Below are 16839 nucleotides of genomic sequence, written 5' to 3'. Positions count from 1 at the left end.
TTACACCTTAAGAGATTAAAAACAGAAGCAGCAGAATAGACCAAGAGGCAGGGCTGCTCTTTGTGAGAGGGCACTCTTCAAAAAAGCAGCTTCTGAAGCACACCTACACAATTCATACCCTGCTTTACTTAACGTTCCTTTTCATGTTTGCCCAGGCTCATGTCAAGGGTACAGCAACCCAAGGTGTTTCCACAGCAAACTTTCATGTCTGCTGCAATTTTCCCTTTCAAATTCAATACAGTAAAGTGAAATGAAGCAAAATGAAACAATCTTTAGATACCAGTTCAGCAAGCATTCCCCAGCTTTCATTGTGCTGCATCTCTCATCAGCTCTCATTTACTCAGACAAGACAGAAAAGATTTGCAGATCCTATTACATTTTCCCACCCTATTTCCCATTCTGTGTGTAATTTTTTTCTTCCAATAATACTGATTGTGTCAACTGGAGGAAAGAAAAAAAAAAGAGAAAGAGAAAGAAGAAACAGGTACTCTTTGTGTTCTCCTTGTAGCAATAAAATATGAAAAGAAGAATTCACTAGAAAACAGCTGAATTCCCAGTGCTTAGAAAATGGACCAGGATACAGACAGACACATTCTACTTAGAGTAGCATCTCCCACTAAACTGTTAAAATGTCAGGAAGAGTTGGGTGCACTGTCGCCAGTGAAAAATGTAGAATATAGTATATTTTCCTACTAACAGAAAGTCAAAGTACTGGAAATTGCAATTTTATAGGGAGAAAAATTAAAACAAACAAACAAAAACCCCCCAAACAAACAAACAAACAAAAAAAGGAAAAAAGGAGGAGAAAAAATAGTCTTTTGCATACCAGCAAAGTGATAAGAATGAAGGCAAGACCAGAGGAAGCTGTTACTACTGGTATTGACTGTATTTTTTTCCTTTAAAGGAAATCAAATAGAATTTTTTAAAAGGTAGAATTAGTGAAGACTTCAAATGAGTAAGTGAATTGGTAAGAGAAATCAGAAATACTATCTTGCATTGTAACCCACCTAAAGATGTCTGATTTTACAAGCAACTTAAATCAAGAACATTTTTGCTTTAAGCACATGCATGCTCTCACCGTAATCTTAAGAGTAAAAGCACCCTTCCATTTTCTGCTGAGTTATGACTCATATACTGGACATTTTCCAGTGTGTGCAGTGAGGCAGGCACCTGATTCGAAAGAAAACAGTCTAAACTAAACTAAAGAACATCTATTCAACGTCAGACCAGCTCCATCAGGTGTATTATGAGAAGACTCATTCCCACCACAACCAGCATCCAATTACACAATGAAAAACTGGAAAAGCACAGGGAAGTTGAACTAAGGTTGCTCTGTCAACTTTAATTCTGGTATTCACAGATTTGAGTTTAGATATATGAAACATAATTTTTCTCTTTTTTTCCCTCCATGTTTAATTCCCTGGATTTTCAAATGACCAAGTGAGAAAGAGAATCTGCTACACACCAACATATCAGCTTTGTGGCTACGGGATGGCAACCTGCAGGCCCACTGGACAGATATCTGTCTCTTGAGTTCATTAAGAAGCTGATAATGGTAGTAGGTCCTCCTTGTTTTCATAGAACAGCTATTGTCAGGGTGGTGAAACGCAAAACTATTGAGCAGACCACAAAAAATACGCCCCTGCCACAAAGATCAGTCAGTTGACTTCATTTCAAACCATGAAGACATAAGAACTCTTAAAAGGTGTTATCAGAATACTTTAGTATGGGCAAACCCAAATTTTTTCCCCAGCATCAGATTTGTAAACAGTTCACCTGTAGCAGAAGCACCTGTCTCAAAAATTATGTTTAAAGCTACTAAAACTAACCAAAAATAGCTGCATCTCAATAAAAACTACACATAAAGGAGAGTGAGTTCTGTAATAGTAACTGCAAGGCAGCGAAACCTGTGCCTAACAAATGTAGCAAAAGAGAAGAAAGGAAAGTGCTAGACACGCTTTAAACAATCTGGAACATCAGAATTATGTAATTTTAACTTGCACAAACACAACAGAAGCATGGGCAAATTCCACCTAGTAGGAGAAATGGTGACTGATTAAGCTGAACTTTTCCTACACATAGATTATGTTTAGGCAGCAACACTCATTCAGTTTAGTGGATGGAGAAGCAACTGCATTGCTCCCAAAGTCTTCCACACACTCCTGCTGCCCTGGGGATTAATATGCTAATGGTAACAGTAAGTGAAACTGAACAAAGCGAGAGCACAACAGAGTTATTTCTTAATTAGATGAAAAGCTAAAGAAAACTGATTTCTACCAGACAAATCATACAGGGCTTTCCTTGTGCACCTACCTGTATTGATCTGAGCACAGAAGGTCCTGCTTTACTGAAGTTCCTGCCACCACAACCTCTCTTTCACTGGAAGCACGAAGCCAAATTGACTACTTTGGAAGGAGTAAAGAAAAAACCCACTGTTCACTTGGTAGTGTTCATAAGAAGCACTACCCTGACCATACTCCCAAAACAGCACTGCCCCTGTAAATGTATACATTACAAACACACAGGTCTGGAATTTACAGTCAACAAACAGCAATACAAACAACCACCAGGGAATGTATAAACATTCCTAGGACCAAAAATACTCAGACTGGCTACACCACACATAGTGTTTATTTATCTCCCTTGAAGAAGATCAATGGGAGAAAACATTAGAATCAACTTTTTAAACAATATGTCACTTTGTGTTAGTTTATGTCAGTGGGGCTTCTTCCAAGTACTTGTGTCACAGTAAGATATGGACATGTTTAGATAGTTTTCTTGTTCCTTTACTCCAGTCACGGCAGTTGGGCACAAGAGAACAGAGAGAAGGGCTGCTAGTTTGATCAACTTACTGATTTAACATTGAGAGTCTTTGCAGCTCCAGAGAAAATTGCTGTGTATTTGTAACCTGAATGCAGGTCAGTAACTATAAAAGGTCAGGTTGAACGTTTGAAGTCTTTTTGTTATTAATTCCCCACCAGCTCCCAGTTGTGTGAATGCCAATGAGCAAACTCAGCTACTGGTGGGCTGAGTAGCACTTAGCCTGTACCTCTGAAGACCAGGTCTTCAAGGAAATGCAAAAGGAGTTCTGAAGCAATGACTGCCTGCCATACAAGCAAAGGCATTCTCTGTTCACTCAAGACACATTTATAGCACAGGAGGCACAGATTTCTTTATTGGGATTTCCTCATTTGTTGCTAACCCATTAGCTTAATGTCAAGACAACCGAGTTTTCTCCACCTACTTTTTACACTCTTTAGGAATACACAAACTATTTTGGTGCCATCTTGCCTTAATTTGCACAATATCACAGGATTTGTTGATGCTTCTTAATAACGCAAATAACTCCCCATAGCACACAGCACTTCTATAACTCCTTTAGTCCAGAGATATCAAAGCACTTTGCAAACAAAACATTTGCCTCATAAACCACCTCCACTGCATTAGGTCTGTGTCATTAACCATACTTCAAGAAAAACTAAAACAGAGCAAGGTAATGTAATTTAGCAGGGTTAGAAAGAAAGCAGTAAGAATGGGAGCAGAATGTGAGTTTTTGCCTTTCTGGCTCCCCAGTTCATCAGAAGGCCAGCCAGCCAAGATGGTGAAATTCAACAGAAGTTATGAGTGCCTCAGGTTTATATTTCTAAGATGCAAACACTATGGTGCGAGGTTTATGCTGTTGGCCTTTCAAGGGTCTTCTGACTCTACAACAGCTTTTAAACACTATGGGGAAATACACATAGGAAGTTGAAAACTTTCAAGTTTTCTTTCCACAGCATTTGACTCGCATTTGAAAAGGTGTGGATGATAACAAGGAACAAACCTAAAGCATCACAAAAAATTGCAAACTGATTCCCTTCTGATATAACAAGCCTAGCCTCCAAAAACCAGAGAAATGATCCAGAATGTGTGTGACTGCCACTTTTCTGTTGCTACAGCAATTTAAGTAAGCATCTGCTTCCTGCAGGGCTGTGCAATGCCAAGGGATAACAGCAAAAAGTCAGCTTGCCCCTGTTTTGGTGGATCATACACTCTCCTATTGTGCCTCATCAAAATGCTGACGAACAAAATGCTGAAAGAACAAATAGGTACTGGAACCACTGACAATAAAAGAAAGTAAAACAGTAAACACAGAAATAGTCTGGCTGTGGAATGGATTACTTCAACTCAAAATCAGGTCTGAGGTAAACACACCAAGTTCTGAAGCAGCACCTAGAGGTAGCCACAACCTGATCCACCATAAGTTTAACAAGCTGCACATCAGCTTCAGAGGATTCTGCTCAGACAGGAAAGCATTCAGAGTCTCAGGACCCTGGTGTTTCCCCTTCTCACTGAGGGTTGTTTGCATCACATACGCCCCTCCTTTAGATTTAAGGCACTAGACTTGATGCCAGACCATTGATTGTCTAGATTTCTAACACCAGAATTAATATATAAGAATAGATGAGTATTTGTGACCACATATCTGGTAGTAAACTTGTTCTAAGGATCAGTGTCTTGTGGAGTAGTCAAAAAGCCAAGGCAATGCTATTAATTTGCAGGCTCTGGTTTAAGCCACATATTACTGATGCTTTGCTTTACTTTCTACCTTAAATATACTTGAAAATTTGTCATGGATCCCCGTAAGTAAGTACCCTCAATGATTAATTTTTCTAGGAAAATTTCTCTTGCACTGTTGGTGCAGTAACTTTCCAGTACTGATGGCCTTATACAGGAGTCTCTTGTTTTAATGACTTTAAAAATCTCTTAAGATGTTTACCCAACACTTTTATGAGCGAGTAGCGTTCTGCTCTGGGAATGTCATCTCCATTATTAACTGAAAAAAGTATTGCTTATGTATCCCATACCAATACTGAAACATAATCAAATAAGTAATACTGGTTAGATATTAGACACAGAGCATAGTAAGAAAGACACAGTGAATCTTCAGTAATTGTCAAGAGAACACAGCTTACTGAAAACAGATCTTGTTTCACAGGAAGGCAAAATTTAGTTTATAATGTAGCGCTACAGAGGAAGAAGAAACACAGTCTAACATACCTTCCACTGATCAGGCACCCTACATTCCTACAGCTTTTAAAGGCATTACACTGAAAGAAATGTATTTTTTTAGGCTCATACAGTACTCTCAACCATAAAAACATACAAACAACTGTCACCCACGTTACATTGGCAGTATCCTACTTAGCAGTGCTTAAAAGGTGACAGCTACATAGACCAAACTCCCTTAATTTGTGATTTTTCTAGTTATGCACCTTAACCTATCAAGTGGGCACACCTTGTTCCCTACCCATTAAGAGACTCCTCTGCAATGCATTTGCCCAAATCAATGCACTCAAACTCCTACAGAAATTATCCAACAGCATGAGATGACTTGGAAAAAGTCTGCCTTGCTGTGAAAGAAGAATTACCCCACCAGAGCTATCCCCTTCATGGCTTGTTTTTTTATTTTTTATTTACTTTTTAATGGAAGCAAAAACCCCTATCATCTCACCTACTCCTCTTTTAATAAGGAATGACTGCCGTGACTACCCCCATCTAGAACCACCATTCACTGCCAGCACCTCTGCTCTCCTTGTGTGCTTAGAGAATAACTGATTAGCACTTTGCATAATTAACCTGATTAGCACTGTGCATAATCAAACTGATTAGCACTTTGCATAATTAAAAAGAAATAATAATAATAACAATAATAAGCAGTAGGTAATAGCAAAAGCTGCTAGTACCAATGCCTGTTCCTTAGCTCTAGGATTAGTTTCGTGTGGCATATTTTATTTCTTTAAACTATTTCTTTAAAGATGCACAAGCTTCTGAGAAATACAACTTTAAAAATTCTAATTTCCTATCAAGATCAATAGTGAAAAAATTAGTTGTTCCACTATTACAACTCAGGGTTTCTTGTGCCTCCCACCGAAGCAGGAGAAGATATTTGACAGGATGGGTGCTTGATCAGATGGACCAGCGGTCTGATTCCCACCTCTGCCTACAGTACTCTTTTGGATTCATTATCATAGGATACAAAAGCCTCACATCTTTTAATGCATATATATGCTTGCAATGTACTTCCAGGGTAGGAAAGCTGTGTTGTTGTCCAGATGAGTATGGTAGCAAGACGTGTACCCTCAAAAGTATGTAGGCACTGAATTCTCTTCTGCCCTGAACAATTATGGCAGACCACAGGAAGCATGGAAAGGAATATAGAATTAATCATATCCTTGCCCTTAAGCCTGCATCACTCTTACCTCATTTGAGTATCACTTGTTTGTAGGTATTTTTTGCAACCTGTTCAAGAATGTGAGAGACAGAAGGTACTTTATTTGCTAACCTGTCCCATTTCCAGTGTAAATCTCCCAATTAGGGTTTCAGGATTAACAACCACCTCCAAAATCTGAAGAATGTGCATAGTTACACCTACCTAAATTGAAAAATATGTGTAAACATCCACATTAAAAGCCTGCATCACTAGTGACTCAGTTCTCCTGGACATTCAGTGCCAGAAGGCCTAGAAGAGCAGTGCCTCAAGGGCATCCGTAAACTGCTAACATTTTCTGTTTGCTCATGTGGCCTCACCCCTTCTAGTCATCACTGTACCCCATGCTTCTCCTCTCTTTAACCTCATCTCTCTCTAGCACCCTTCAAATTACACATCAGTTTTGCCTTGGATTCCTTCCAATCTTCACCTTACATATTCCATTATACCTTCAAGACTACCTGAAATCTCTGCCAACTCTCCAACTCCTTACAATGACCCTGCCTAGATTTCCTCCTGAGTAGCAGACACACATTATGGCTTCTCTTCTGAATGCTCAGCCAACGTGGATGGGACACTGGGCAACTGAGGGGGTCACCTTGTTCTGAGTGATCAGTCTTGACTGCCCTTAGGAACTGCAGTGCACAGACTACAAGCAGCCCAGATGTAGCACGCTGCATGAACCTCTCCTAGAACTGTGACAAAAAATACTTCCACCATGCTCGTGTTTCCCTCATGAACTCTGTCATAAAATGAGGCAATGGGAAAATGAGGGGAAAAGGGCAGTAAAAAAATCATCTTACCATAATTAGCTGGAAATGAATTACCCATGCAGAGAGGTCCCTCCAGCACCCCAAGCTAAAGGACCTACATGAACAACAAAGGGTGCAGAACTAGCCACTCATTTTATAAGTTGTTTAGTTTCAGAAGGAAAGTGTTGCTGTAGAGATTTTTCAAGTCCAAATGTTCCTGGGGAAGGTAGTTCCAGTAATTCTGGGAAGGCAGCCAATCCCTTGGCTTTATATGTAAATATTTAAACAACATTATTTTTATATACATATATTTTATACACATATACATATATGTCTTTAGTCTTCCAGACTGGCAAAACTACAACAGAAAAAACATGCAAGTCGACATACAGCTACAGTCTCATCTGCCTGAACCATGATAACAGACCATCAGAAACAAAATACAACAATGACTTCAAAATAATTGAGCCACATCATCTTTGTATACTAGTCCACCCAAAAAGAAGTGCTGAAAGAGCAGGAGTAGAAATTCCAAGGTAGGGAAATAAAAATCTCTTTCTTTTTTTTTTTTTTAAATCCTTGGAATTGGCAAGAAAGTAAGACTCATGTATTTTAAATCTTCCAGAGCTTGGATGGATACAAGTGCTCCATCCACTGGAGGTGTGGAATTTCCACCTCTGGATGATGCAAAGCTTCACACTGGAAGTATCTTAGCACTATGACACCTGACAGTAAAGATGTGACTTCATGTTTAAAATTGTTGAGGGGAGAGTTGATAAAATGGAAGAACACGATTTATGGAGAAAAAGGTATCCAGTCAGAGCATATGATGAATAAATCAAACCATGAAAATAAAATTTATCACATGGATTTCACCTCTATCTACTCAGTAAACAAAAAACATACCCATTATAAGGTACATGTATATAAATTCATAGCTATGTGATTTAAAGAAATAAAATACTTATGAATACAATACTTACATGTCTGTGTGTATAGCACAGCAAGTGTGAGTTTTAAGAAAAGAACACAAAAGTGTATAGACATAAAATCGATGCAGAAAATAGGGCCAAGAGTAGGGAAAATGTTTTAGAAAATATTTTAATGGCTTTATAAAAAGCCTTCACCCAAAGTTTGAGGGGCTTTTGCAATCTTACATTTTTCTATTGCAAAATACACCTGCTTTCTTCTCTTTTTTTCCCCCTAAACTAAATATTTCTTCCATCTAATGACTCTCTTTATTAGACAGCATCTAATTTGCATACATTTACATACAATTTAACTGCTAGCTTGTGAGAACAAAGAAATGGCTCTGTATTGCACTGAAGGACAATACCCAGAAAAAGGAAGGTATAAAAACCAGCTAGCTCGGTGGCTGTATATTCCCTTTGTTTCAGAAATACTAGGAGTTTTAAACATACTACTTAAAGGGTGAAAAAGATTATTTCATCAAACAATGAAAAAAGATACAGTGCAGCTTCCTTTTAACGCATTCTCTCTCTGGCCTGGTTAATGGGATTTAAGGGTCCAATATTTCTTTGCTTTCTTCTGTTTCCTTTATTAGAACTGATGGATTTAATTCTGTCACATATTTTACTTCATATTTTATTCCTATAACAATCTATGCTGAAGTTCAGCTCCTATGCTAATTCAATACTATCTTCCTTTCCTTGCAGTCAGCCTGCAATACAGATGAATGATCTCTGATGGGCATGAAACACTCTGCCCTCAATGCCCAGTGCTAATGGATTTTAGAGAGAGTCTGCCAGAATTTTACCTTGTGGCAACAAGTCTAGAGATAATGAAAACTTACCATGTAGCTGACTGGGAATCAACAGGAAGGGAAACAGGGCTGAGCTCCACTTGTGAGAACAGGGAGGGACTGTGGTCAGAGTAAATGCAGGATGTAAAGGATACGTCAAGCCCTCTAATTCCCTGAGGAGAGGAGGGAAGAAAAAGAGGAGAAAATTATCTTTAAGATCTTGCATGAAGCAAAACCCTTTAGAAGAAGTAGTTGGCAGGAACTCCAATACGGGCCCTACCAAAAGCACAATACAAGCAGAGTTCTTCTCCAAAGGTTTTGTAGTTGGAGCACCGATTGCTCAGGTCAGCCACGAATCTAATCCATGTAGACTTGACACAAAACCTTGCAGGAGATAAAAGCATTTCAGGCTGCATGCTTCAGATCCCCACATCCCCTCAAATGTGAAAAACCCAGGGATACAGAACAGTCTGCCATTTGTCAGTGACTGCACAGTAGAGCTCTTAGCTTCCCTTCCAAACTCTCCCCTTCACAACATCAAACTCAATGACTTGTGTGCAGTGGGGCAGAAAAAGTGAAGTATCAATGTTCAGAGAAATAAAAATGGGTGAAAGAAGACTCAGTCACTCTTGTGGCATGTTCTGAGAGCCTGCCTACAGAACACATCAAATGAAACCTTTTCTGCTGTAAGCAGATCTACTGCAATGGAATGCAATAGGGCTACTCATGGCAAAAAGCATCAGGCCAAGTTAGGGTGCATACAAAGCAGGTGCCGAGTTCAGGATCCAGCAGTCATCTGCTCTGTTGAGTTTGCCCCAGCCAGCCACATGGTCTGCAGCACTCTGGCTTTATGTGATCAGCAGAAGGCCAAGTGTTAATTCAGTGGGCATTCTCACACCAGTGTGAGTGGCACAGTAACACTGTGACTGATAATACGGTATCCACATCACAAGCTGTACACACAAGAGACTTGTTCTGATACTGCCCTGATGTGACTCACTGGCACGCAAAACACGTTATAGATTATTTTCAGGTGAAAACTTTAATTTAAAGCTGGCTGAAATGTTAATGAAGTTCTAGCTCTTTTCAAAGGTAAAAATTCCCTACTGCTTACAAAAATGTTTGCTGTTTTTAGTTTCACCCTGCCTGATCCGCTTCTAATGACATATAGCAACCAAATCTCGTAAAAGAAATTAATCAAGCCTTCATATAATTTTCCCTTTTCAAGGGTGGAAAGGTTGAGGTGTACAATCTTTAGCATTTCTGATGCGTACCAAAATGCATGTCTTAGAAAAGAGTGGAGGAAGGAAATTCCAAAGCCACAGTTCCTCTGATTATCATATCCTATGCTCACAGATGTATCTTGCTGAAACCACTAGGTTATTATTTCCAGAACCTTACGAGCACGGCTGCACTATGATGTAAGCTGATTTTAGTTAGAGCTGCCAAAATCCCAATCTTCTCTCACTCCCTTTCTCTCCCTATCACATACCCCCAAGTCCATCCTTGATGAAGGACTAGATAAATGCATGGTTCAGGGATCTTTCAGCTGAATGACAGTTTCTTTCCCATATCTTTTCAGTCACATCAAGCCCCCACTGCAGCTCAGCATCCAGGCAGGAAACCTGGAGGTTATAGCTAAGGAGGAAGCAGAACTGTCCAAGTGGAGGAACAGCAACAGAGCAGCATCAGCATTGATCAATTTAAGCTGCTGTGGATCTACATCTTGTGATGTCCAGGGCTGCTTTGGTATGACATGGAAGAAAGGGTCTTATCACACAGTTGGAAGTCAAACCAAACAGAACTTTATGGGTAAAGAAAGCCCCATGTCTCACATGCTAGCCTAAAATAAACTGGTGGGCTATGCAGATCATACAGAACAGATGCAGTCTGCCTCTGACGAAAAATAGCTTGAGATAATGGTGCACTGCTACAATCTGCACCAGGGGCATTTTCCAGGTGGCAGGTTGAATTAGCCTCAAGTGACATGCACTACAGTAACACTTGCCTGAGGCAATAAGGCAGGGTCCCACATTCAAAAGCAAAAAATTGAGCTTGCTTGCCAAAGGCAAATGATAAAGTGTGTGATTAAGAACCACTGTTACCAGAGCATCAGCAAGCTCCGGAAAAATCTTTCAAGGACTTCAGAAAATACATCTGGAAATAAAGAGCAGGAATTCTCTTTTACATCTCTAGAGTTACCATATTATGCGTGTCTTCTGCTACTTTCCAGAGCATAAGCATCAATTCTGTCCTGACTAGAAAGAATGCTTCCTAATTATCAGTATTTCTAAAGTCACTCTGCCCAAACAGTTGCACAAGAGGTTATGGGATGGGTATCTCGATTTCAGCTGAATACAGAAGAAACTGCAGGTCAAGTCTCTTCCTTTAGCTTCCCTGATCCAGGGGTAAGAAAAACTGGAACATTTTAAACTCTACAAGAGAGATCCTTTGACAGTAAGGAATCATCCAACACCACTATCCACAACATCTTCAGGAGAAGGAGTCACTGAGGAAGAGTTTCATTAGCCAGTTAGCACACACAGGGGATTTACCATCTTCAGCAATTACAGAAACTGAGAAAACAAAAAGAATCAGTGCAGACACCTGATCTTCACCTATTTTCATCAGCTCAACGACCAATACCTGCCTTTTCAGTACTGCAGTTAGAATTTGTATTGCCAAATCACAACCAGGCCTCAAGTGCAGGACACCAGACCAGGCATAAGAATTGATGATTTCTTCTGTTCAACAATGACAAAAGAACGCTTTCATATGTAGCGTTACATATCAGCATGTGTGAGTCTGAAGCCATGGCATCCACACAACTACTTGTTTTCATTCCAGTCTTCTACACACGCTCAACATGGCTGCAGTTATTCTATCAGTTATTCTATCAGTCACAGGCAGCTGCACAGCTTGTTACACAAACCTAGACATGTTCAAGTTATGTGAGCCCTATACAACAGGCTTGGCTGGTTTCCCCAACAGGAGACTCCTATTTTCCTTCAAGTGCCTTTAAGACATACCAGTTACCAGGGCCGCTCACCTGTGCATTATATATTCTTGCTGTGGTGTAAATGAATACATTTCTCTATAAAATAACTGAAAACTGCCCACTGGAAAACATGCATAACTATGTATCAATATGCTAACACACATATATACAAATATATAAAATATTTTGGCAAATGCCTGTTTGATTGAATTAATTTTAATCTTTCCCCATTACAACAGGTGTCCACCTCAATTTTGACTGTCTTTAAAACAATGACAGGAATCTAAGAATTTCAAATTATGCCAATATTTGAATACTTTCTATTTGAGTGCTCTTGAAAGTGTATTACCACAACACCAGCTTCAAATTTTATCTTCTCTTTAATAGTTCTGCTTTGAGTGTAAAGTAGGTTAAACAAATGGCTTACCAGGTTTTTCCCTTTCCTTTCTTTTGTTGTTATATACTTCGTTGAAGCTGATAGACAAAAATGTAAAAGTTGGTTTAAGCAGAAGAATAATTCTGTGGAAAGGAACCTATTGCACCTAATTAAAATCTGGCATTTATCAAGTTCCACTTTTTGTACCTAGAGGGGGGATTATCCAATGGAACAAGGGTGTGATTCTCTTTCCACTTAAATTGTGGTAAAGAAGTCCAAGTTGAATCCATCAGCAGCACATTCAGACCAGCTTCAAGTACTATTGAAAATCCTCTCCCTTCCCAGCCTGCCCAGAAAGTAGGCATAAATAAATAAACTTCCACCACCTTGTGTTCTGGAAGCAACATCCACAACCTGCAGCTTGTGCAGTTCTGTCAAGTTAAAGATGCTGAGAATTCCCTTTTAAACACAAACAGTATTTCTGAAGTTAGTAAATGCTTTCAAACACTCACTTTGATTTGATAAGTTGTATTTAATACAATTTGCTTCAGCAGCATTTTAAACCATGCCAGCTAAAGCAGGAGTAGGTCATTTTTCCAGAGGAACGTGCAATCCCCCCCCGTTGTGTGTACAGCCCAAATTATGTATGCAGCCCCACACTCCCCAGATAACGCAATTACCCGCTTGCACTCCAAGCCAGTCAGAAACTGTGTAGCCGCAGATAGCAGAGTCAAGCCCGAGCCAATCAGTCCTGCTAAGCAGCTGCTATCTCCGGCGCTTATTAGTTCCCCACTACACCAGCCACGACCAAAGGCTTCAGATGGGCTTACAGTACGCACAGAACAAAACTGTCCCTGCTTTCAAAACACCACAGAAACGCAACCATGAATGAATGCTATTAAAGGGTGGAGGTAGGAGAGAAACCTATTTTACATTTTCTCAAAACATTATTTTTTCAACACTGAAGAGAAAATCCTTACTCTTGAATACTGTGTAATAACAGAATCATGCTGTTTGCTGGCAGAATGCTAAGTTTCATTTTCAGCAGAAAAAAAATTGTATAATAATTTTTCCTGATTTAGATGGGGTTTAGGTCAACCTTACCTACATACAAATGAATGTTTTGTTCAAATTACAGGGTAATTTTAATTAGGACACCCTGTTAGACATCCTGTTGTTTTATTTAATGGACTTTCTCAATTACGAGAAGAAACACCTCCCCACCCGCCTGCGACTTGAAGTAAAAATTATGCTGAACAAATATACAAAGACAAGAATTATTATTCTGCATTAGATCTTTTTATTTCTGTTAATCCTGATTTGGCAACTGCTGTATCAAAAGGGCAGAGTTCAGAATCCCACACCTATTAAACACCTGTTTAAAAACCACTTGAAGCACCGGAACCAGCCAAATATGTCCCAATTAAGCAGAAATGTTGGCATTGCCGTCCCGGGTAAGGAACACCCATTGCCATTTGCTCTCATTAGGTTAAACAGGTTTCTTGGGACATAGCTGAATTCCTGATTATGTGCATTGCAAATGGATGGAGAACACCAGAACAGCAAAATTTAATTCAGCGTAACCTTCTGTCCAGTTGTCGAGCATGAATTTTGGAAAAAGGGAAAACTGAAGCTTTGGGAAGTGGACAAGAGTTAAGTGTACCACATGAGACAACTGGTACTTCTTTCACAAAATTGCTTGGTTGATGTAACAAAGAACTGGGCTGGGATTTCTTCTTGAAAACACTCAGATTTAGAACTGATTACATTTTTTCTTAGCATCTCTTCCTCTGTACTTCCTACTAGTTTGATTCCCTTACATGGTTTTCTTTTTTAGTTATAAGTACAATATTGCATCTTTTCATAATCACTTCAGTGTTAGATTGGTCACCAGTTTCTTCATTTTGTATTTTTATGATTCAGTGCTGGAACGCAAAGTCCAGACAATGAAAGCTTTGTTCATATATCAGACACAGTACTGCAAGTTTTCCAAATATTTTTGTCAACTTATTTAAGGGCTCTTCTAGAGAGACCAACTGCATGGCAAACAGAAGAATCTTGTCTATCATTCATTTAACCCCTTGACCCCTGTCAAGAATGTGGACATGCTTGCCAGTAAGTAACAAGTCAAGTGGTCTTTTTCCAAAAACCCAACAATACATTTCAGGGTGGTGCCACTAGAAAGCCGCTAGACAGAATCAGAGCAGAGTGGTAGTGATTAAAAAGTATGTTTGAGATGGTTCTAATATCCATGCTCAATCCTCTATAATCCCACTTCATTACCAATTTATTAACTTCCTTTGTTGTCCTTTCTGTCACCCTCCTCTGCTAGTCACTAATACATCTTAGTTTGGAAAGCACTCTACTCCATGTGCACAAAAAACTAGCACCCATCACAGAACACTGAGCAGTTACCTGTATACAACTAAGAGATGTACAGAGTCTCTAAACAGATACCTTCAAATTAAACATAAAAAGAATGGTTCAGCACTATAAACACTACTTAATTCACAACTCAGAGTCAGGATGTTAGCAAACTGAAAAGAACATCTATATATTTTTCTCTCCACTTATGCCAGACAGACTTCTAAAGAACATAAATCCTGTTGGTTTTCTACTACCTCTTGTACTTAATGTAGAATTCACAATTATTTAATGCCTACATTTCTAAAGTAAACTTTAGCACATGAAAAAAAGCATTTTAGAAATACAATATGCCAGCTAGTAGTTGCTGATGACCTAAAACTATATTTATTTTCAAAACAACCATAAGAGTGCCAGATGCTTTCTTGTTCTGCCTGGCTACAAATGGCACCAAGAAATCCTAACATAGACACCTGTGTACTTACTCTCTGCTTGTTTCTTCCCCCAACTTCCCCAAGTATTTTTTAATACAAACAACACTTTCTGATTTGCTACTGCTATTTATTTAGTTATCCACGGGTGCCATATTCATTGTGGTTTCAAGAACAGTTTCCTTTCCACAATCCTGATCTCAAGGATGCTGGGTACTCAAAACACATGAAAAAGATGAAATATTCCATATTTACTCTCCATTATTTAATTCACAAAAAGCTTTGATGCTTATACTGAAAATAGTTTAAAACAGCATCCCTAAAAACTGAGAGCCACAATCCTTGGCCATTTTTAATTTAAGCCCTAGTAACCTCCCCTCTTAGAACTGGTGGCTGACATTTTATTCAGTGGATGATATCTGTAGCTGCAGCACTTACAGGCTACAAAGAGGTGCAAAAGCTGTCATTACAAATGGATGCTTTTATTGGTAGGCATTTTAAGACTAACCAAAAAGGAGTAAGAAAGCAGGAGTGTGGGTGGAAAGAAAACAAAATAAGCCACCAAACAAACAAAACACTACAGATCACAACAGGACAAGAGAAAAATCAAGTGGTGACATCACCTTACTGCATTAGTAAAAACAATTCTGTCTTGATTGAAATTCCACCTTTTTTTCCCTTCCCTTTGTAGTTCCATTAAACAACTACTAAAATGTTTAGCTGCATCATTTTCACAGACAACCTGATAAACTACCTTGTATTACTTGTATCTAAGAACACTTAATGTAACTTACAGGTAAAAATAGTAGTACTCTGTACTGTAAAAGCAAATAAATAAAGGGAAGCATCGCCTTTATACTGGGAAAAAAGAAGGCCAAACCAATTAATTCCATAAGTTTCACTTCTACTGAATCAAAAGTGTATTTTGAACCCTAGAGAAGTTGCCTTAAGAAACACCCTTCAAATGCCTGAGCTCAACAAAAGGCAGAGAGCTACGGATTAGCATGTGAGATGGAGAAGTGATGGAATAATGCAGTGAAGGAGAAACTTCCTACATACTGAATATCTACAGACAAATCACAACATCTTTTTATATGTGATATAAAGGTAAGATATAGGTTAAAAGGAGAGAAAGAAAGAAACAGCTTCAGAATCACCTGAAACATTTTGTGGAACTGACTTTTAATTGCCTAGGACAGCAATTTTTAAAGCTGTTGCAGGAGGCAATTAAGTCCCCATACATCAGCTGAGGACAAGACCCTCTCGACCCTGGAAATATGTGGTAATACCCAACAAATGAGGGCAAAGAGAAAAAAATTATAGAGAGAAAGAGAGAAACCAACACAAATATTTAAAGCCAAAGTTAAAAATAATCATAGTTACTCTTGTGTCAGTAAATACACTCTTCCCCACCATCATGTTCCCATAGTGGAGCGAATCTTTCAAGACAAAGTCAAAAACTGTGGTCCATGAAATGAAAACTCAGGTAGCCAAAGAAAAGAGCAAGAAGCACAGTGTGGGGCTAACACTAAAAATGACAGCTGGAATCAAGGATGCATCCTTTGTCTCTGGGGCAGGGAGGGACAAAACAAAGTAGAGACACATAAACTTTATTCACAAAGTAAGACAAAGTCAGTGGAGAGACATATTAAAAAAATTAATGTTGTAATATGCCATCTTGTAATATTACATTGAAAACCACACCACTGTGTGTTGTTACTGTATTTGGCCAAGTGCACTACTGTGTTTAATTTGAACTTTGATTACAATAAATCACATGATACAGAGAGGCAACCAAGTGACTCACAGTCCATTCTGAAATCTTACCATATTAAAACTTTGACTGTAGGAACACAGTAACCAAAATGCATGTACACTACACCAGAAGAAGGGAGCAGAGTATTGA

The 16839-nt window shown here is 38.9% G+C and overlaps 1 protein-coding gene across 3 annotated transcripts in view; it reads right to left on the bottom strand.

Annotated features, from left to right (window-relative positions):
* The window catches only part of ZBTB20 (zinc finger and BTB domain containing 20), a 511236-nt gene that overhangs the window by 377418 nt on the left and 116979 nt on the right, over positions 1-16839 (bottom strand). For all 3 annotated transcript variants that reach the window (XM_071560531.1, XM_071560523.1, XM_071560539.1), the window contains exon 3: positions 8816-8937. The gene's annotated coding sequence lies outside the window, so the exon portion shown is untranslated. The remainder of the gene's footprint in view (positions 1-8815; positions 8938-16839) is intronic.

Source organism: Pithys albifrons, chromosome 1 (genome assembly GCF_047495875.1).
Source record: "Pithys albifrons albifrons isolate INPA30051 chromosome 1, PitAlb_v1, whole genome shotgun sequence".
Classification (NCBI taxonomy): domain Eukaryota; kingdom Metazoa; phylum Chordata; class Aves; order Passeriformes; family Thamnophilidae; genus Pithys; species Pithys albifrons.
The sequence above is the reverse complement of the archived record's forward strand: the minus strand, read 5'-3'. Positions and strand labels throughout refer to the sequence as shown.